This window comes from Protopterus annectens, chromosome 3.part1 (assembly GCF_019279795.1).
Source record: "Protopterus annectens isolate FY-2018-M chromosome 3.part1, PAN1.0, whole genome shotgun sequence".
NCBI lineage: Eukaryota > Metazoa > Chordata > Ceratodontiformes > Protopteridae > Protopterus > Protopterus annectens.
In genome coordinates, this window is record NC_056732.1 from 1,074,647,483 (window position 1) to 1,074,669,990 (window position 22,508).

A 22,508-nucleotide genomic window follows, 5' to 3' on the forward strand; every position below is an offset into this window, starting at 1 on the left:
CCATTCACCCCAACCTGGCTTCCTTTTGGATTCACCCTATTCTTCCTCCTGGTATGATTTTCACTATTGTAACATACTAATACATATTTATACTGCCTTTTCATCCCCCCCCCCTCCTTTTCTTATTCTAGTCAGTTTTTGCCATCTTCTCCCAATGCCCAATAATCTGTTGTGCAGTGTGTGCTCCCATACTGTTTTTGTCCCCTTCCAGTTTTGAGTGATAATGATTTTAGCTTCTATACTCAGCATTTCGATAATGTTCATTTTTCTTTCTTTTTAGATTTTGCCCTCTTTTTTTATGCCCCATGCATACAGTTCCCAAGTATGGTCTATTTCCATTTGAAAAATGTCTCCTCAAATCTGTGCCTGTTTGTGGAGTTTGTGTGTCCACCCATAGTCTCAGCACATGTGTATTAACCCTGCTTCTTCCTCCTGCCACCTGCACCATTTGCTATCCACCTTTCTGCCCTCCTTTATCATTGTCATGGTGATTAGATATCATCTATTTTAACATTCTCAGGCTTTGATCTCCTGCCCTGTGTACATTCTGCATGTTACCCACTGTCTGAACTGTCAGTTCCAGTATCCTGCAACTCCTATCCATCCATCCTCCCTTTCCCAATTCTTTCTTATTCTTTATTCTCTCATCTTTTTTATTTGGCCTTGACCCTGTCCCATCTTTACATTTGCTCATCATAGATCTGTTTATCCCTTTGCCACTCTAACCTCTTCCATTCTCTTCCATTCCCTCTAGGATGATATCATCTCTCCTTTTGCCCTCCCCTTCTATCTCCCCCAATCATTCTGTCTTTTCCTCCCTCCTGTTGCCCTCCCTTCCTGTCTTCAACAGTGATTCTGTCTTTTCCTCTCTCCTGTTGCCCTCCCTTCCTGTCTTCAACAGTCATTGTGTCTTTTCATCTTTTCTTTTGCCCTCCCTTCCTGTCTTTTCCAATCATTCTTTTTCTCTCTCCTGTTGCCCTATCGGCATTCTATTTCAGGTCAATGTGATTAACAGGTAGCTCTACCACTGGGCCCTTGGTATACGGTACTTCTGTATTAAGTCCTCCATTGTTTTAAGTCTTTTCCCACCATCCTTTTCTCTGAATACCAAATTTTATGCCTCAGCTATCCCAGGTGCCATATGAAGATAATTTGGAGCTTTCCACAGGAAACCAGTATAAATGTTTACTTGAAGCTAGACAGCAAGGGAAGGAACAGGAAATTGTGATGCTGTCAGTGTTGAGGAGTGATAGGCCAGTGAGTTCCCATATGACAGAGTAACAGACAGCACAGGATGAAATTGATGAGACTGTGTCACAAGAAGGTGTTATAGAACCTTCTATATAATGCCCACAGGAATTGGAAAACAAGGGATCTGCCCTCAGTTTGGAAGAAAATGAGCTAAGAGAAGAATTGCTTGATTTAATAGACATGGACAGATATATCAAGATCAATGAAAGAAATAGACTGCAGAAGGTTAATAAAACCCAAAAAGTCAAAAGTCTGATAAAACAAATGAACACAGTAATTAGGACAGTTCATAAAGATCCATGTGATAACAGAAGTAAACAGGATATAGTACTGTGCAGCTAAATTAATAACTGATAAAGTTCTACCACAAGAGAACAAGGTAGTGAGGGAAAGGAAGGGGAGAAATCGAATAACATCATGGAAATATCAAATTGAACAAACTATAAAGCAATTAAGACAGGAAGTGTCACTGTTAGAAGACTATAGAAGAGGGAACATATCAACAAAAATACTAAGAAAGATAGATGTGATAAAAGCAATGCACAATATTAGAACAGACCAGGATCTATCATGCACTATCGCAAATAACAACTAAAAATTTCAGCACAGGCGTAAAAACTTAGAAGATATGTAGATAAATATAAAGGAAAAGTGCAAAATAAGCACTTTATTGATGACCCAAAAAGGTTTTATAGACTACTGGGAAATAAAGTAAAAGGAATTGACAGACCGCCAAAAAAAGAAGAAATACGATGCATTTTGGAGAAATATCTATGAAGATCCTGTAGAACATAACAAAGATGCTAAATGGATAGTAGAAGTAAAAGAAAGAATAAGAAGTTTAAAGGTACAGGATATGAAATGGGATGAAATAACAGCCAGAGAGATTGAAACAAAGGTAAGAAAAGCTTCTAATGGGAAAACCTCATGGCCAGATCCAGTACCGAACTTCTGGTTAGAAGTATTAACATCTTTGCACGAAGATTTAGTCATGAGTAAGAACTATCTATATGCACATCCAGAACAGACAGCAACCTGGCAAACAACAGGAAAAACAATGCTCCTACTTAAGAGTGAACTTGCAAGCTACCCTAAAAATTATAGACCAATAAAAAGAAATTATGTACCTACCATAACGTTCCATGTTAGTTGTCTTCATCTCGCCTTCCTTCTTGCTGATTGGGTTCGGAGCCGATCCTCGGCTCCGACTTAGCCATCTTCAATAGCTCGAGAGCTGTTTACTGGCTCGAGGCTACCCCTTATCCCATAATGCCTAGCGATAGCTACCCAGATCTCATTTGAAATAGCTAACTCCAGACATAACATAATAAATCAGTCAAGAATCAGTTGACTATACCTGCCATATTCTCTTAAGTCAATAAAGGAAACAAGAGAACACACAGCCAGTGAAACAGAAAAAAACTCCTCTCAATCCACTAGGACAAGGGGATGGAGGGTGGGACGCAAGAAGGGAGGCGAGATGAAGACAACTAACATGGAACATTATGGTAGGTGCATAACTTCTTTATGTTAAGTTGTCTATCTCGCCTTCATTCTTGCTGGTTGGGACAGCATCCCTAGCACCTAAAAACCTGGGTGGCTCCATGGCACAGACTCTTCAGAACAGTGGAACCAAAGTCGGCTCTGCTCCTGGAGACCATATCCAACTTGTAATGAGAAATAAAGGTATGAGGGTTTGCCCACGTGGCAGCTGCACTGATGGAATCCATGGGCAACCTAGAGTGGAAGGCTACAGAGGTGGCCAAAACCCTAGTAGAATGACCTTTCGGTTTAATAGGTAATTGTTTGTTCCTTAACTGATAAATGAAAGAAATAGTGTGTAACAACCATCTGGACAAGGTTACCTTGGAAACTGGGAGACCTTGTTTGTCCAAGGCGTAAGACAGGAATAGTTGGTCCGACTTCCTTAGTTCTTTAGTTCTGTGCAGGTAAAAATGCAATTGCCTATGAACGTCCAATTGGTGTAGTTTGTATTCTGCCTTGTTGGTATGATTAGGGAAAAACACAGGAAGATCTATAGATTGGTTTAAATTACTTTCTGAGCAGACTTTAGGGAGAAACGAGGGATTAGTCCTCAGAGCAACCCTGTCCTTATGAAAAACCAAGTATGGAGGATGAACACATAGTGCCTGAAGTTCGGAGGCACGTCTGGCTGAAGTAATAGCTACCAGAAAGAGTGTCTTCCAAAATAGGAAATTGATAGAGCAGGACACTGCTGGTTCAAAAGGGGGCAAAATTAAGGAGGTTAGGACTAAATTAAGGTCCCAAGGAGGAGGGGGATCTCTCACTGGAGGCCTAAGAAGAGTTGCCCCTCTCAAAAAAGCTTTACATAGCTTATGAGACATAATGTTAGAGTTTGAAAAACCAACATGAAAGTTAGAAATGGCCGCCATTTGTACCCTGATCGTAGCAGAAGCAGACCCGGAATGAAACAGTTGAGCTAGGAATTCCAAGATTTCGTGGATGGGGCTGAAAAAGGATCCACATTCCTAGTCTTTGCCCAACAAGAAAAACATTTCCATTTGCTAGCATAAGTTTTCCTCATTGTAGACTTGTGAGAGGACTTGATAATGTCATGGACTTCTGGGGAAATGCTGGGAAGACTGGCTAAGGTTAGAAATGGAGCAACCAAGCTGTGAGCTGGAGAGTTTTGAGGGACTGATGCAACCCACCTGATTGATGAACCAGAAGGTCTGGAATTGGGTCCTGAGTCTAGGGTTGATCGAGAAGGTAAAGGTGTAGGAACGGGAACCACATCTGTCGAGGCCAGTAGGGAGCAATGAGGATCATTTTGCAACCCAACGATATTGCTTTCTGTACAAGTTTGGGTATCAGAGGGAAAGGAGGAAAGGCATAAAGAAGTCCCTGGGGCCAATCGTGGACTAGAGCATTTCTGGGTGTGTGACCCGGAAGCAGAAGAAGGGAGAAGTAGTTGCTGCATTTGCTGTTGAAGGGGGTGGCAAAGAGATCGCAGCAAGGCTGTCCCCATTTGCAGAAAACAAGATTCGCAACTTCCTGATTCAGAGACCACTCGTGAGGCATGAGAATAGCTCTGCTGAGCCTGTCCGGTATGACATTGGATCTCCTGGGGACGTGCGTCGCAATCAGAAAATGTTGGGAGGAAATCGCTCACTGCCAAAGTCTGAGTGCTTCTCGACACAGGGGGTAGGACCTGGTTCAACCCTGCTTGTTGATGTACCACACCACTGACATGTTGTCCGTTTGAATAGCAATGGTCCCAGGAGGAAGAGAGTCTTGAAGGGCTTGCAACGCCAGGAGCACGGCTCTCATTTCCAGGACATTTATGTGAAGATGGTACTCGTGAGGGTGCCACGTGCCTTGGACTGTCCTACCCAGATATTGTCCCCCCACCCTATCAGGGAGGCGTCTGTCATCACTGTGGCTACCGGAGGGGGTTGTATGAAAGGTCTGCCCTGAGTAACTAGTGAGGAGACTATCCACCAAGAAAGATGCCTTGTGCATGCATCCGTGATTATGATCTTGTAAGTTATGGGTAGCTCTTGGAAAGACCACTGCGTAAACAGAAGCTACTGAAGAATCCTCATATGAAAGCGTGCCAGTGGGATTAGGAGAATGGCTGCTGCCATGGAACCCAGAGTTTGAAGGACATACCTGACTTGGATCCTTTTGCTCTGCATCAGAACCTGTACCTGCTGACGAACTGCGGACACCCTTTCTGGTGGTAGCCTTGCAAACATATCCCTTGTGTCTAAGTCTGCTCCATGTAAGTGACAGATTGACAGGGCAACAAGGCAGATTTTTTAAAATTTATTGTGATGCCGAGCTGTGAGCAGATTGTGACTGTGTAGTCCCGTGCTTGTATGAGTTGATGCCTGGCGGTAGCAGTAAGGAGCCAGTCATCTAGATACGGAAACACCTGGAATCCTTGAAGCCTCAGGTGAGCCGTGACCACTGCCATACATTTGGTGAACACCCTGGGGGCTGTGGTGAGACCAAAGGGCAGAGCTCTGAACTGATAATGACTGGTCCCCAGCCGGAAGCGAAGATATTTCCTGGAGCGCCTGTCCATCTTTATATGGTAGTACACGTCCTGAAGATCTATAGAGCACATCCAATTGTCCTGACCCAGAAAGGGTAGTATGGACTGTAGCATGACCATCCAAAACTTCGTTCTTTGCACAGACCTGTTTAGTCTGCTGAGATCCAAAATCGGTCTCCAGTCCCCTGTCTTTTTTGGTACTAAAAAGAACATTGAGTAAGTTCCAGATCCGTGCTGGTCTGCCGGGACTTCCTGGATGGCTCTTTGTTCTAGCAGTTTTAAAACTTCTATTACTGCTTGCTCCTTCAGAGTGGGTGGAACATCTGAGAGGGTCTACCTTGACTGTAAAGGGGGCTGATGAAAGGGAATTTTGTAACCTCCGGATATAACGGACCGTACCCAACTGTCTTGTGTTAAACTTCGCCAGGCTTTTGGGTACAGCGAAAGTCTTCCCCCGACTGCCTCCAGAGTTGATCAGCCGGGAAACCCTTCAGGGATGCTGGAAGGGCTTATCAGAGAAGGATTCTCTGTTGCCCTGGTTCTGCAGACCCCCTCTGCCACGAGGGCGGCGTCTATTATTATTGTTTCCCCCTCTGCCTCTGGAGGAAAAATCACTATGTGTGTCAGGCAAGGCTCCCTGAGATTTACGGAACCACATCTTCCCACTCTTCCGACCCTTGGGGTAGGGTCTAGAGGGAGTGGAAAAACAGACTCCCACGGCAGAGAGAGTCTTGCCTTCTTACTCACACCTAGTCAAAGTGTCTTTCATCTGTGGTCCAAAAAGAAAGGAACCATCAAAGGGAGCATTGGTGAAGGACGCTCGAAAGGGTTCCGCAAAGTTACACAGCCACATCCAGGCATGCCTCCTAAGGGCCACCACAGTACCAGCGGCTGTACTTGCCCCATCGGCTGCATAGGAAATGAGCCTCATGGAGGAGTTAACAGAATTAAGCGTCGCTAGCTGGGAAGCTACCTTGGCTTGTGCTCCCTCAGCTGTTGGATCTTGAAGGGTATCTCGAGCTCTTTAAGGAGATCCCTTTGAAGTCGGGTAAAATGACACAGGTAGTTCAGTGACCTCATAGAGAAGGTCACTGAAGTGAACATTTGCTTCCCATATCTTTCCATCGTCCTAGACTCCTTGTTAGGGGGATGGACAGATGAAGAGGTCTCCGCTAACTCTTTTTTGGTGGCTGCTGCTACCACCATAGCATCAACAGGGACACCTTTCAAAAGGAACTGCTTGTCCTGGGGTGCTGTAATAAATTTACTAGGTCTCCTCAGAGTTGGTTCCACTGTATCTGGAGCTGACCAAGCCTTTCGAGCCACCACTGTCATAGTGGATCGAAAGTTGGAGACACCCAGGAGGTGGAAGGTCGGGAACTGAAGGTATCCAGAAATACAAACTCATCCTCAGAAGAGGCTAGGGGATTCCAGTTCCCCCTCTGCTTAAGCATTTCTAGGATGTCCGAGAAGGAAACATCTTCAGAGGGGGATCTCGGGACCCTTCCGAATCATCTAAGTCTGTATCAGAAGTGACAGACTCGGGGGAGTCAATGTGCTTCCTCTTACACTTTTTCTTCCGAGGGGGCTCTTCTGAGTGATCAGGACAGGCTTCAGAAGAGGAGAAACACCCAATGGGGTGTCCTGGAGCATTGGTTCCCTAAGCTTAGGGTCTGGAGGAGAAGCAGAGGTTGGCACAGGCACTACAGGGGACGGAGCCGGTGGAGCTGATAGTGGAGCTGACTCAGGGGACAGCACACTCCACATGACATCAAAGGCGTCCCTGCCATGATGCAGAGAAATCTCTGGTTCCGAAGAAATAGGAATCTTTCTCTGCACCGAGGGAGACGGCTCCGAGATTGATGTAGGAGCCAAGCTCACCTGCGCTGAAGCTCCGAGAGGGAGAATGGAGTCGGACATGGGTCCGATGCCACTCGCCCCCTAGGAGCCGACGAGGGAGCCCCAGCACCCAGATCCCTCGATGGAAGGCACCACCGAGGGAATCAGAGCTGACGTTGGAACCGAAGGAGATAGAGTTATCGGAGCTGACGGTTCCACTACTCAAACCCCAACAAACTCCGGCTCCGAACTCATTGGAGTCGGAGGAGGAACATTGAGAGAAGAGGATGGAGCCGATACCTGTTGAGGGCTGGACAACAATTTGGCTAGTGCCTGCGACTTTAGCAACCTACTGAACACTCTCTCCACATTGTTATCCGACAGCCTAGAGGATCGAGAGGAGTGAGAGGATCGGTGACTACGCTAGCTCTGAAGCAAAGGAGAGTGAGGAGCCGAATGCACAGATTCTAGTGAAAGGGACCCCAGTCTCTTGTGGCTCTGCAATGGCTCCGAAGCCTCTGATGGAGCCGACGGGGAGATTGTCTTGTCGGTGCCAGCTGGAACTGATGTAGAAGGTAGATCCGGAAACGAAGACGGCTCCGAACTTGGAGCCGACGGCTTAGTGGATTTAGGGGATTTCACAGGCTGTGAGCTCTTGGCCAGTGAATCCTGGGGTTTTAAAAGACCCCTAAGAATAAGCTTATTCTTATGGTCCTGCAGGACTCTTGGACTAAAAGCATGGCAAATAGAACAAGAGTCCTGCAGGTGCACAGCGCCTAAACAATAGACGCAAGAAGTGTGCCCATCTGTCAGAGACATTTTCTGACAGCATGAGTCACACTTCTTGAACCCAGAAACCTTGGATTCCTTTGACATCCTTAAAAGTAGAAGGAAAAACAATTATAACAATAACAACCAGAAGCAATATACAGTCTACAAAAAACACACTACTAGAAAGACTATAGCTAAAGGTTTTTTTTTTTTTAAGATAATAGGAAAGCCTCTAACTTAAACGGCTAGCCTATAAGAGAAAGGCAGAAGGAAAGCCTCTAACTTAAATGGCTAACCTGACAAGAAAAGGTAGAGGGGAGGGGTGGGGGAGAACTCTCTAAGTTAAATGAGTTATAAAAGAAAAAGGAGGGATACTACAAGCTAAACAACTATCTATCACAAAAAACAAGACTATCGTCAATAATAAAATACTAAAAGGGTTGAATTCTAGTGAAGAAAGTTATACAAAAAACTTTATACAAGCCTGAGCCAGAAAAACGACACCTCACAGCTGAAGTGGCAAATGAGATCTGGGTAGCTATCGCTAGGCATTATGGGATAAGGGGTAGCCTCGAGCCAGTAAACAGCTCTCGAGCTATTGAAGATCCTCGGCTCTGAACCCAACCAGCAAGAACGAAGGCGAGATAGACAACTTAACATCTTGCCTTCCGACAACGTATAAACTATACATGGGAACTGATGCAGACAGAGTTTATAGTCATTTAGAAGAAAACTCAATTATGACAGTAGAACAAAAGGACAATAAAAGAAAGTCATATGGAACAAAGGATCATTTGTTGTTAAATAAAGTAATAGTAAAGAACTGTAAAAAGGGGAAGAATCTAAGTAGGGCATGGATTGACTAAAAATATGCATTTGATAATATCCCCATTCATGGATAAAAGAGTGGCAAAGATGTAAATGATACACCCCATGCTGATCAACTACATTACAGTGACTATGAAACGGTGGCAGACCACTTTGCAATTAAGCCATGATAAAGGACAAATTGTTATCCCAGGGATAAAAATTCAAAGGGGAATATTCCAGGGTGACTCTCTGTCACCATTACTATTCTGCCTTGCCCTTAATCCATTAAGCTGTTTACTTAACAACTTAGGCCATGGCTATAATCTGGTACCTAGAAAACAACAAAGTGTAAATACTTTCCACCTTTCTTTGTAGATGATTTAAAATTGTATAGCTCATCAGATGAGGAACTGAAAGTACAACTGCAAGTTGTCAAAACTTTTTCAGATGATATAAGAATGTCATTTGGTCTTGATAAATGTGCAAAAGCAACCTTTAAAGCCGGAAAACTGCAATGCCAGGAAAACATCAGTTTGGGACAAGAATGTGATATAAAAGAACTTGAGCAAGAAGGAGTGTATAAGTATTTGGGAATCGATGAAGGATCAACAATAAACATGAACAAATGCGAAAAAATACTTAGTAAGGATTATTTCAGAAGACTTAAATTAATCCTGAAAACAGCACTGACATCTAGGAATAAAATTCAAGCTATAAACCAATTTGCTCTTCCTGTCCTAACTTACAGTTTTGGAGTGATTGACTGGCCCCAAAACGTGTTGGATAGATTAGATAGGAAAACAAGAAGGCTGCTTCATGATCACCAAATGATTTATAAAAATCAGCTCATACCAAGATTATTTATTCCCGATCCAAAGGAGGGATGGTCCTCCTTGCAATTGATTATATGTAACTGCAATGCCAGGAAAACATCAGTTTGGGACAAGAATGTGATATAAAAGAACTTGAGCAAGAAGGAGTGTATAAGTATTTGGGAATCGATGAAGGATCAACAATAAACATGAACAAATGCGAAAAAATACTTAGTAAGGATTATTTCAGAAGACTTAAATTAATCCTGAAAACAGCACTGACATCTAGGAATAAAATTCAAGCTATAAACCAATTTGCTCTTCCTGTCCTAACTTACAGTTTTGGAGTGATTGACTGGCCCCAAAACGTGTTGGATAGATTAGATAGGAAAACAAGAAGGCTGCTTCATGATCACCAAATGATTTATAAAAATCAGCTCATACCAAGATTATTTATTCCCGATCCAAAGGAGGGATGGTCCTCCTTGCAATTGATTATATGTATAGATCTGCAATTGTGGGACTCCAGATATATCTGCTGACCTCACAAGACCCAAATGTAGTAAAAGTTTTGAAACATGAGGAGAATAAATCTAAGATGACTTCTCTGCTTAATCTAGCAGAAGATTATCGGCGTCAAGCAGGAATGGAAATCAAACCCGAAGTAGATAAAAATCAGGCAGCAACAGAATGTGCCAAAAAAACAAAAGAAGGAATATAAGGTGAAATATAGTTGCAAGTATAGAAAATGTCTGGAAGAACCTCATGTTGATCAGGAATGAACACAGGAGTGGTTAAGGAGAGGCAAATTTAAACCAAGAGATGAAAGGCTAAGATTGGCGGCCCAGGATGGTGGGCTGTGTACACACCTATGAACACGTTGGTTTATAAATTCCATTGAACATGTGGAAGAAACAGACATATGTAGGTTTCATAAAACTGAATTGGAAACAGTTGCACACCTTGTTGCTGGATGTGACATACTAATGGCAGAAGGACTGTATACTGAAAGGCATAATAATGTGGCGAGACTGCTGCACTGGGGATTGTGCAAACATTATGGTATCGAAGTGGCTGAAAAACACTGGAAACATGATTCACAAAACATCATAGAAAATGAAGTTTACATCACATGGGATCATTCATCACCAACAGTTCAAAAGATAGATGCTAGACAACCAGATATAGTGGTCCAAGAAAAGAAGACAAGAGTAGCATTGATAATTACAGGGGTCCAGGAAAGTAAATAATGTGGGAAGAAATAGCCAGGGAATTGTTAAGGCTAGGCTTGTATAGGCCCTAGGGCTGATAGTCTAGTACCAACCTATGAACCTATAATTGAAATTGCGACACCCAGTGACTACAGTGTCTTGCATACAGAGAGACACAAAGTCATAAAATATCAAGATCTGCAGGCAAAAATAAAATCAATGTGGAAGAAAGATACCCAGACAGTTCCAATAGTAGTTGGAGCAACAGGTCTTATAAAGAAGAGTCTACAATGTTATTTAGATATGCTACCAATACACGTAACTCCGTACGAATTGCAGAAGGAGTCATTACTGGACACACTGCGGGTGCTGCAAAGATCACTACTGGCTGACATCAAAGAGTGAAGCAATACTAATTTCATGAACTTTAATCATACTTTGACTTAGGAATGGGGTCAAGTTCCCATCATGGTATTAGAAACGCAAAAGACTTAGAGAAATTAAAAAGAGCATAACCATTCACCATCCTGTTGTACTTCCAGAATTGCAAGGTATTTCAACCATGTTCCTGACATTCATTTTTAACTCATTTAATACCTCCACCGTAGCTTCCTTCTCCAGTACAGTGTTTCTGAGCTTTACAAACATCCCTGCAAATTCCATAATATTAAGTCTTTTGACTTACTTTATAACTTCAAATTTTTTACAGCAAAGGGATGGAAGCATGCAAAACATGCCTAGGTCTGCTTTCTGTTGCTGTTTGCTGCAGTCCCATAGTGTATACTATCTCTTAGTGTCTCTTGTTTTCCTAGTAGCACAAACCTCTCCAGTAACAGCTGCATTACAGTCAGACCTAGTTCACTATTACCTGCTCTCTCTTCTATTACAGTTATGTTGACGTTGTTCCTTCTCAAGAGATTTTCAAGATCGTCCATCTTTTCTCCCTGGCTTTTTATTATTTCTGTTATTTTTCATACTTTTGTGGACCTATTCCTAGATCTCAGCTTTAATTCTTGACTTACCATCCTCCAGATATTGCACTTTTCCATGTAGCCTTTTCACTTCAGTTTGTTGTTTTTCTCCTATTGTTTGTTTCAAGGGGCTCACATCCTGACTTACAGTGAATATCTTTTCAAACAAAATGTACAATTGCTCCTCTATATTTCTCATCCTTCTTTCTTTCTGGATTGGTTTTCCATCTGACATTATTTCTATACAAATTTCTGCAGGTCTTGTCCAGATCTTTGGATAAGATGGCATGTTTGAATTATAGGAGGCCTACAGTCATCAGTCTCCCTGCTAAAGCATATGTCAGGGTGCTGGAAAGAAGACTTTTTCTAACAGTCAAGCCTCTGATTCAAAAGAAGCGATAGGGGATAAAATGTTTGTCCTTATACAGATAACTGAAGAGTCATGAGAATTTTCCAGTACTATCTACATGTATTTTGTAGACTTGGACTTGGAGAAGGCATACAATCATGTATCCTAAAGCATCCTGTGGGAAGTGCTAATACAGTTCTGGGTACTGCAGCCACTGATGCCACTCTTCTATCCTTATATTTGACGAATGAGTGCTCGTTAACATTCTTGCTCTTAACTTGAACATGTTGCAAGGTGGGCAAAGCATACTTCTCAACAGTACCGAATTCCTCGGCATTTGGGCCTTTGCCCCCCCCCCCAATACATTTTGGCTTTTTCCTGATTTCTTGAGCTGTACAGTTCTTCAGGGAAAGAGAAGTTTGGTGCTATTTGTGCAAAGTCTACTTGCACTGTTAGTAACACAACAGGTAGTACACTTGCTTTTGCTGCAGACAGCTGTGTGTTCCACTCCCACAGTATGTAGACAAATTGCTGATACTGTACTGTGTTGTACTTTTAAAGGGGGTGGATGCTGTAGTCCCGAGAATGTTCTCCTTTGGTGGAGATACCTAGTAACTATGAACCTACCAGTTTGCCATCCATTCCCTATTTAAATATTACTAGCTTATCATTTTCATAATGTAACACAGGCAATTTATTCTTTAAGGCAACAGGCACTTTGCTTGTAGATGAAACAATGAAATATAAATTTGCTTGCTAGCAGCAACCTTATTATTTACAGATCTCTTTAATGTGGAATTATGTTGATGACCTTTACTTCTGCAGAGATTGTGCATATTTACTGATACTGGTGGATTGTAGAAGTTGGAGTAGACTTTTATGCTGGAAATGTTCTGAATTGGGCAGTTTTGTCATTATTATTGGTTCGTGCATTTTTTTCATTGCTTACTAGAAAAATGTTCAAAACAATAAATTTAAAACCCGTTCTAACAAGTGTGCTATATTATACAAGGAATATAATTTAATACAGTCAGGAAGTTGTATCAAAGAACACATGTATGTTTCGTGTGCAACAGGCCTATGATTTGAAAACAGCCCAAAAGTTATTTTTGTCCACCACTGGCCAGATGCACTTTCTTTGAATGTGGGTTTCAATGCTGTTTCAATGAATGCGAGTTTCAAAGGCAGAGAAGTTTTAATGCTAAGCCTATTTTCATTGTGAGTCTGTATTGCTTTGGTTAGCAGATGTCTATTAGTGTTTGTGCTATAAATGTAAAATAAACGTTTTAAATGAAATCCAAATAATCATTGTAGAAATAAAGCAGTATGCATATTACAGTGTTTATGGTAAATGGGGCGAAATAGCCAAGTAATGGGACATTGTAATGGCTGCAGGGGGACTCTGGGGCCATATTTTGGTTGTCTGTTCTTCAGTTTGAGTTTAAAATGTGGTATCCCACAATTCCACTGGAGTGGGTGGGGTTACATAATTATGTATGCAAAATTTATGTTAATCGGTGTACTAATTTGTACCTATTTTTCATGGGCCTTTGTCCAGATTTTTGATGTTTCCAGGTTGAGAGGTATGGGGCAAAGGGCTCTGCCAAACGGTGTTAAATTGAACATGTTCAAGGTCAACATCTGTCTTCCGGTTTGTGATTTTCTCAGACAGAATATCACAGTGCAGCCAAAGTTTAGATAGCATCTAGCCCTGGGACAGGAAAAGGTAGCATCTTAGAGATTTGCAGAGGATTACAGGTTCACAGGTAAGTACTAGGCCAGCTGTCCTCACATGGAAGTGTTTAGATATTTTGGTGTCTTATCCATGAGTAAGGGTACAGAAAATTGACAAGCAGGTTGGTGCAGTGGTAGAAGTACTTCAGGTATGGTATCAAATTGTGGTGTGGATGCAAGAGTTGAATTATAAGACAAAGCTTTCAATTTACTGTTTTGTTCATGCTCCGTCCTCAACTAAGACCATTAACTCTTAACAGAGAACAAAAGGATAAGATATTTCATACAAATGTGAGAAATTAAGTTCATTCTCCATGGGACAATTAAAACCCTGGCGATCAACAACGACCTGTACCAATCCACTTCTATAGCTCAGCTATTCCTTTGTGTTGACAGAAGTCAGTTTAAGGATTCATCTTTCTGAGAAGGTTTATTGCATTCCTGGCGTAGTTATTTGTATAGTTTTTGGTTCCTGAATTTCTGATGACTCAAATTGGGATTTTATATTACTATTTAATATTAACATATCTCAAATTATGCTACTGAATATTATTGATATTACTGTTATTTGATTGTGTGTGTGTGTGTGTGTGTGTGTGTGTGTGTCTGCACGCGCTTGATTATAAATGGTTAGATCTTAAGTACTTGATTCTAATAAATAAAATAAATAAATAAACCATGTGATAATGTCCATTTGGTGCCTCCCTGGGTGACAAGCCCTAGGCAGACTCATGGTACACTGGAAGGATTACATCTTTCCTGGGAATATCTAGGGATCTCTTTAGTGAACTGAGGACTGGTCCTGGGAACACAGAAGTCTAGTCTAGCCTTTTTAGCTTGCTGCCCCTGTGACTCTTGTCCTTACAAACAGTTTACAATATAATGACAATATTAAAACAGGTTCTGATACCCAAATATCTTTATGACGTAAAAACTAGGCAGCTTCTTATGAAGGTTTATGAAATGTAAGCCAAAACACAAACAGCCTGGACTGCAGATGTCTCAGCTACATCAGGAAAATAGTATGGAAGAAAGTCATAGTGATAACCTCAGGAGCTACAGTTAAAAGAAGAGACTTAAAGAAAAGAGAAGGATCATAACATTGTTACAAAAATATGACATATGGAAAGTAAATAAAATAAAAAAAATTCCTACCTCTTAACTGCCATGCATGAGGTATGTTGCTCATTTTAGGCATTAAAATCCTTCCTTTAAAATATTCAGTCACATTTAAAGCATACATTCATAATAATTTGTTAGGTTCTGTAGTCTATAAACACAAATGCACTTGCATCACTCTGCATTGTGTGTCAGACACCTGTATCAAACTGTCATAAATTTTGGTGACAACAGATTGATAGATATGGGTAGCCCTCTCAAACAATGTCAGCAAGTGACAAAAATAAGTCATAGCAACCTGTCCCTTTAATTATGTATCACAATTAACTTCAAGTCTGTAAACATCCACCCTAGTAATGTGATATGTACTAGTATCCTAAATAAACAAATTCAAGCTGCAAGTAAAACTAAGCAAACATCATAGAAAGAAAGCTGGAGTTGTGTATAATTTCTTTTAATGAGTTTTTTTTATTTAAAAAAAAATAACAGGTGAGCACTTTCGTCACAAAGAATCATGACTTCTTCAGATCCCTGCAGTCTATTTTTAGACTAAATAAAATTTGCATACTTACTATAAAAACGGACCTGCACTGGTAGTTTCATCTTCTTTACCAACAAGACTACAACTAGAGAGACTCTGCCAACCCAAGACCTACAATTTTGTCAGGTTGCCACATGGCTTCCCTTTTAACCACAATGACTTCATCTGTCTAAGGACCCATCTCCAGCTGTCTGACAGCACACATAATGCACAGCATAAAACAGATAAACCCCAATCAACTTCTAAGCTTCCTAATAGATGAAGGGACCACAAGACTGAAGGTGAGGGAAGGTGGTTGGGGATGGCAATGGAGAAGACACTGGTATGAATGCAAAAAGGTCACAGCAAGTCTACCCCAGTAACAGAACAGAGTGCATGCTGCTGACTGCAAGACACAGATAGCCATTTGCTAAAGAGAACAATACAGTCTCAAAATGAAAACAGATTTAGCATGAAGAGTAAACTTCTCTACCCATGAAACTTTGATAGCCATTCACACTCCCTTCCTTGATCTGGCCAAAGCATTTGATAAAATACCTTACTCGGGCATTGTTGATAAACTCAGGAGGGTAGGTATAAACTCTTATGTCACCCAGCGGATAACCAGTTGGCTCAAAGATAGGACCCAGGAAGTTAGAATTGGAGAGTCCACCTCTTCAAAGAGGCCAGTCACAAGCAGAGTCCTTCGGGGATCAGTACTGGGGCAGCTCCTTTTTGGCATTTGCTTCTCTGAAGTCAAGGCCAATGTCAATGGTCTCTGGCTAACTAAATTTTCAGATGATTGTAAATTAGGAGCTGTCATTGAATCCCACACCAACACAAATGTTCTCCAGGAATGGCTGACACAGACAAACAACTGATGTCAGAGCAATGGACTAAAACTAAATGCCAAGAAATGCATAATAGTATCCTTTGGGAAGTCATCTACCCCTGGTCACAATCATATTAACAACACAACCCTTAGATTCGACCAAGTAATCAGGGACTTAGGAACACACATAGACAGTAATCTAGCCTTTGACCATCATGTCTACAGTAGTGAGGAAATCATTCTATGCTGCGCAACTTATAAACAAAGGTATGGCATCTAAGTCCAAGGAAGTCATTGTTCCACTGTATTCATAATTCATCAGAGCTATCACTGAGTACAGTGCCCCCTTTGGTATGTACCTAACCAGGCATATCCAACAACTGGAACATCCAAAGAGGTTCCTCACTAAATGAATACAGGGCATGAATAAAAGGCCTTAAAAGGCCTTGACTTAAAGAAGTAAATTCCAAAAAGAAGCAGTCCAAGGGCTGATCCCTGAAGGACTCCACTTATGACTGGCCTCTTTGTAGCAGTGGATTCCCCAATTCTAACTTCCTTGGTCCTTACTGTGAGCCAGCCACCGGATGAAATACAGGTTTTTACATAATCTCTTGAGTTTGTCAACAATGCCCAAGTGGGATATTGTGTCAAATGCCTTGGCCAGGTCAAGTTAGGTAGTGTGAACCATTTTCCCCTCATCCATTGCTTTGGGTGACCTTCTCAAAGAAGTCCACCAGGCTGAGTAGGCATGACCTGTCCTTGATGAAACCAAACTGGATTGGGTCCAGTGTCTGGAGTTTTACTATATCATTAATGACCATTTTTGTTAGAAAAATATGTATTTAAATATATGTGAAATGCTAGTTTAGAAGCAAGGTAGTTTATAATGCATTTTATTCTATTAATCATATAACAGAAGGGATAAATTCATGTGTAAATGCAAGTAGCTTCTGAAACTGCAGTGTGCTTTGACCCCTGACCCAGGCAGCTGCCAGCTCAGCAAGCTTAATGTTTATGCTTTTCATAAGTGATTATCTGCTGGGTCAGGGAATTAAATGTGTAAATCTTCTGCTCCTTCCTGATGAGATAACTTGTCCTTGTAAATAATGAAATCTTCTGCTCTTCCTGATGAAGTAACTTGTCCTTGTGAGATAAACACACAGCTGGTGGGAAAGTGAAACAGTGAACAAAGATGTATGTTAAAGACTGAATCAGCTATTGTATTTGAACTGATATGAGACCTTTAAGAAGTAACTTTACAGAAAGACATTGTGCCTGACCGGATGAAACAGCAAGGTTGTATTATTATCAAAAGGAAGTTTTTGAAAAATATACAACTACAGCTGTTGCATGAATAAAGGCCTGTAAGCTAAAGTGATGTAAATGCCCTGTGACCTGTAACGTCAGTAAGGTGGGAACAACTTGCATGTTAAACCTATATAAACTTGTGAACTTCCTGTATCATGTTAGACAAAATTCTGTACTTGTATGGTTTTTTTGCCTCCTGGTGTACACTAGTAAACTTTTGAATCTGAACCTCCTGTGTATTGAATTATTAATTTTATTTAACAGTTTGGTCCTTCGAGCCGGAATTCCCTTGGTAAGCTGCAGATCAGAGCGTATTGGTGGTCGAATACTGCGCAGGAGAAGTTACCGAAATGGTTCTTTTTGAGTGAAAAGACGTCAGACTGAATTGTCGTATGTAAAGAGGCTGGCCACTTTCTGATCTGTGGCCGAAGAGCGGAATTTGAACGATTTTCAAAACCAGGAGGCTCAGGTGGGAAGAATTTGCCTTTTTTTCTGTTTTAGATCAGGGACTAGGTTACAGTATATTATTGTCAAGATTTTTTTGCAGATCAGGGACAAAAGGAAGTACTGTATATTTGGTCATAGATCAGGGTAAGAGAATAAGGTAGACAGTTATTCTAGATAAACTGTAAACAGGAACTAAGAACTTAATATCACGTGATAAAAAAGGTTTACGTAACATTTTCTTTGACATGGGTAATCAGTGCACTAAAACTTCGCGAGATCCGCCCCTAACCGAAGACGCAAAATATATGCAATTACAACGTTCTGATAACGTTAGGTATTACACAAAATGGGTTAATAAATATGAATTTGATGGTAAACTAGATAAACCTTCACTAGTTAAACTCCTTAAACAGCTTAAATCTGATGCAGGAGGTCAGGCAAAAAAGCAACGCCAACTAGGCATTCCTCAAGCACACAGGTGGATTGAGGAAGCAAATAGTAGAGAACAGAAGCTTAAAAATTCAAAAACATTATTTTTAGACAAAGAGGATAATAACTTGGTAATAGCGACAGCTCCTCCTCCTCCTCAGTTACCCCCTCCCTTACCCTTTTCAGGATATGAAGCGAGTGGACAGGCTGGTCCACCTCCGTGTTATCCTGAAGTTTCAGTAAGACCACAACCATTTGTTAGAGATCCTATTGAGACTAGGTCCCGAACAAGTAAAACACATAGGGACACAGAATCATACCAAATAGAGAGAAATCTACAGGATGAGAGTGAGGAAGAAATATGCCCACTTATAGAAGTTCCAAATCCTCAGGCAGGACAGGAAGGGCAGGATCCAACACTCTTAGTATATAGACCATGGACACCGGACGACATCTGGAAGGCTACTGAGGGAATCCCCTATCCGAAAGTTAATTTTACAAAATTTTTAGAAGACTTACAAGGCATGAGGTTAAGTTACCACTTGAATGGGGACGAAGTAGAAAAAGTAGTAAGACAAATTATTGGTCCAGATTGGCACATGATTTGTGGCACCTGGAATCCTCGTAATGCAGAACTTAGGCCACTCCCACATAGTGACGCAGAGTTAGACAACAGAGTGAAAGGTCTGACAGACCGAATCTCTGAGAAATGGAAACCTAGAGCAGACTGGACTTGCATTAATCAATGCATACAACAGGAAAATGAGACAATAGATGGATATTATGCTAGATTATTAGAATGTTTTAATAATCATAGCGGTATGTCGGTTCCTGAGAACCAAACGAATGATTCCCCGTATGAACAACAATTAAAAAATGCATTTTTGAAAGGTTGCATTGCACCTATTAGTAGCTTCATTATGAAGCATATGATAGATCATCGAACAAGGAGGCTACAAGCCTTACTCGAATATGCTAGACATGCTGAGAGACATTTTAATAGTAAAAAGAAAAAGAAGGCACAAGTCTTCACTGCTGAAGGCAGAGCTGAAGTATTTGTATTACAGTCAGGTAAAAGGGCAAGAAGAATGCCCAGGGAAACAAACAGTCTGATAAACGATCAGAAGATTTTGAAGAGAGGAAAAAGAAAGGTGAATGCTTCAAGTGCGGGAAAAAGGGCATCTAGCAAGGGATTGTAGGCAAAACAAAAAGGTAATTACAGAAGATAAAGGAGATGAGGACTGACTATATGATAGTGAGGATACGTCAAGTGAAAGTTAGAAATCATCAGGAAAAGGTAAGAAACAAAAAGCAAATGTAAATGTGATAGAAGGAGTAGAGGAAGTGCAAATAGATATGGAGGATGAAGAAAGTGAAATTTTGGACTTAGGATTATTGAGCTTAGAGCTCTACTTAGCGGATCTGAAACCGGAAGTTACACTTCTGGTGGAGGAAGGAAGTCAAATTCCTGTGTGACTCAGGAGCGTCACGGACTTTGATACACCCCTCCAAGTTACCAGAACATTCAGAATCACCTGATTATATACTAGTAAAAGCCGCAAATGGACAGCTATACAGGGAACCACTTTCCCATGATATAGCAATAACTGACCCTGTTTCAGGTATGACCCAGAGAAGTAAAATAGTTATTTCTGCAAAGTGTCCAGTAAACCTATTGGGCAGGGACCTTATGCAGATATTTGGCATAGCAGTAGTTCCAACTGTACAAGGTATGGAGGCACAGAGACAAATGGATACCTTTGTAGTGCGAACGGAGGGTGAAACTTTTTACTGTTACAGCCAGGACCTAGTCACGACTGGTCCAGGGGCAGTAACCGAGGAACTGATGAACGTAGCCACCAGTAAAGCCCCCTCCCTTGACACTGATCGACAGCATTTGTTACACTGTACTTCCTCTGCAACCTACTACCTCAAGATTTCAAGGAAGTATGTCTACCTATATCAAGACGTCAAACTTATAACCAAGTAAACCCTGCTAAGCTGTTTTGTTTTGCCCCAGCTAAGCTTGCCAGCAGCAACCCCCCCTTACTCCTTTATTTCCTTCCTCCCACTCTCTCTGGACTGCTACTCAGCCTGTGCTCCCTCTCCCATTAGTCTAACTCGACTTCCAAAGCCCCAGTGCATGTTTGCTGCACCTCTGCATTTTGCCCACTAGATGTCACCACACCTCCATCTATACTCTCCATATTAGCATCTACCTCTGCCTAACTCTTCCTATCTCACCCTTCCTACTCCCTTCCCTTTCCTTCTTTTGACTTTTTCTCTTTACCCTCTCCTCCTTAGACTACCTTCTCCTACCTTGACTTACCTAGCTTTCACTGATACTTTTTCTTTTCTCCTTGGTCTATCCCGCTCCGTTCGCCCTGCGGGCTCACTCCGCTCCCCATGATTGCTGCACCTCTGCATTTTGCCCACTAGATGTCACCACACCTCCATCTATACTCTCCATATTAGCATCTACCTCTGCCTAACTCTTCCTATCTCACCTTTCCTACTCCCTTCCCTTTCCTTCTTTTGACTTTTTCTCTTTACCCTCTCCTCCTTAGACTACCTTCTCCTACCTTGACTTACCTAGCTTTCACTGATACTTTTTCTTTTCTCCTTGGTCTATCCGCTCCGTTAGCCTCTTGGCTCACTCCGCTCCCCATGATTGCTGCACCTCTGCATTTTGCCCACTAGATGTCACCACACCTCCATCTATACTCTCCATATTAGCATCTACCTCTGCCTAACTCTTCCTATCTCACCTTTCCTACTCCCTTCCCTTTCCTTCTTTTGACTTTTTCTCTTTACCCTCTCCTCCTTAGACTACCTTCTCCTACCTTGACTTACCTAGCTTTCACTGATACTTTTTCTTTTCTCCTTGGTCTATCCCGCTCCGTTCGCCCTGCGGGCTCACTCCGCTCCCCTCCCTACCCCCAAATCCCACCCACCCCCAGAGGTCCTACTCTTATAGCTCTACAGCCACACCCCTATCCATCCTATCCTATTCCTCTCCTTCCCGCCAGATTGTTACCTAGCCTTAACACACCCCTTCCACTCCCCCCTTCTCTTTCTTTGAGCTATTACTTTAATTCTTCTATTACCTTTCTCCTTTTCTTATACTTCTCTCTTTACCCATCCTCTTTCCTCTCCAGTCATTCATTCTTTATTCCCTATAGAATACAATTCTCATTTACCAACTTTTTTAAATAGATTTACTACCCCCTCTCTTGCTTACCACACTCATTCTCTCTCCTTTGTACTTTCCTCTTTCCTCCTCACTTCTCAGATTACTAAATTATGTCTCCCTACCTACCAACTATGCCTTTACTCTCAGTCTTACTCTTGACCACCCTTCTCTCAACATACCATCTCACCTTCTTTGAAATCTCACTTAACAACTATCATATCTCCTCACAAAAACACACTTCTACTATACTCACTCTCACATCATACTCTAATGTTAATTCCACCCCTAGCTATCATCTATCTAAATTCCACAGGCTACATCACCTTACCTACCTCCTACAATCAAACAAAAAAACAAAACCTCTAACATTTCAAAAGAGCAACTATTTAACTAAACTAGTTAATCCTACCCTACAAGATGGTGACATCCACCCCAACCCTGGCCCTATCTCACCTCCTCCCCAAAACTGCTCACCAAACCTCAATAATAACTTCCTCATAGGACACCTTAACATTCAAAGCATAAATAAGAAAATACCCTTCATCCATGCCCTCTTAGATATCCACTCTTTTGACATTCTTTGCCTCTCTGAAACCTGGCTAAACCCAGGCACAAAAGACTCAGAGATTATACCACAAGGTTATAATATAGTAAGACATGACAGCTTAAAACGTAAGGGTGGTGGAGTAGCAATACTTTTCAAAAATCAACTTAACATCTCTACTCAACCAGCATGCCCAAACCAAAATAGCAAAACAGAAGCCATCATTATTAAACTCCAACTTAACGCCAAAAAAGCCATTTACATTATTTGCTTGTATCTTCCTCCAGGTAATAACATTCCAATATTAGAAGACTTTCTAAGCTGGG

At 41.5% G+C, this 22,508-nt stretch overlaps 1 protein-coding gene across 1 annotated transcript in view; it reads right to left on the reverse strand.

Annotated features, from left to right (window-relative positions):
- LOC122798356 (cryptochrome DASH-like) overlaps positions 1-22,508 on the reverse strand; it is an 807,604-nt gene that overhangs the window by 571,541 nt on the left and 213,555 nt on the right. The window lies entirely within an intron of this gene.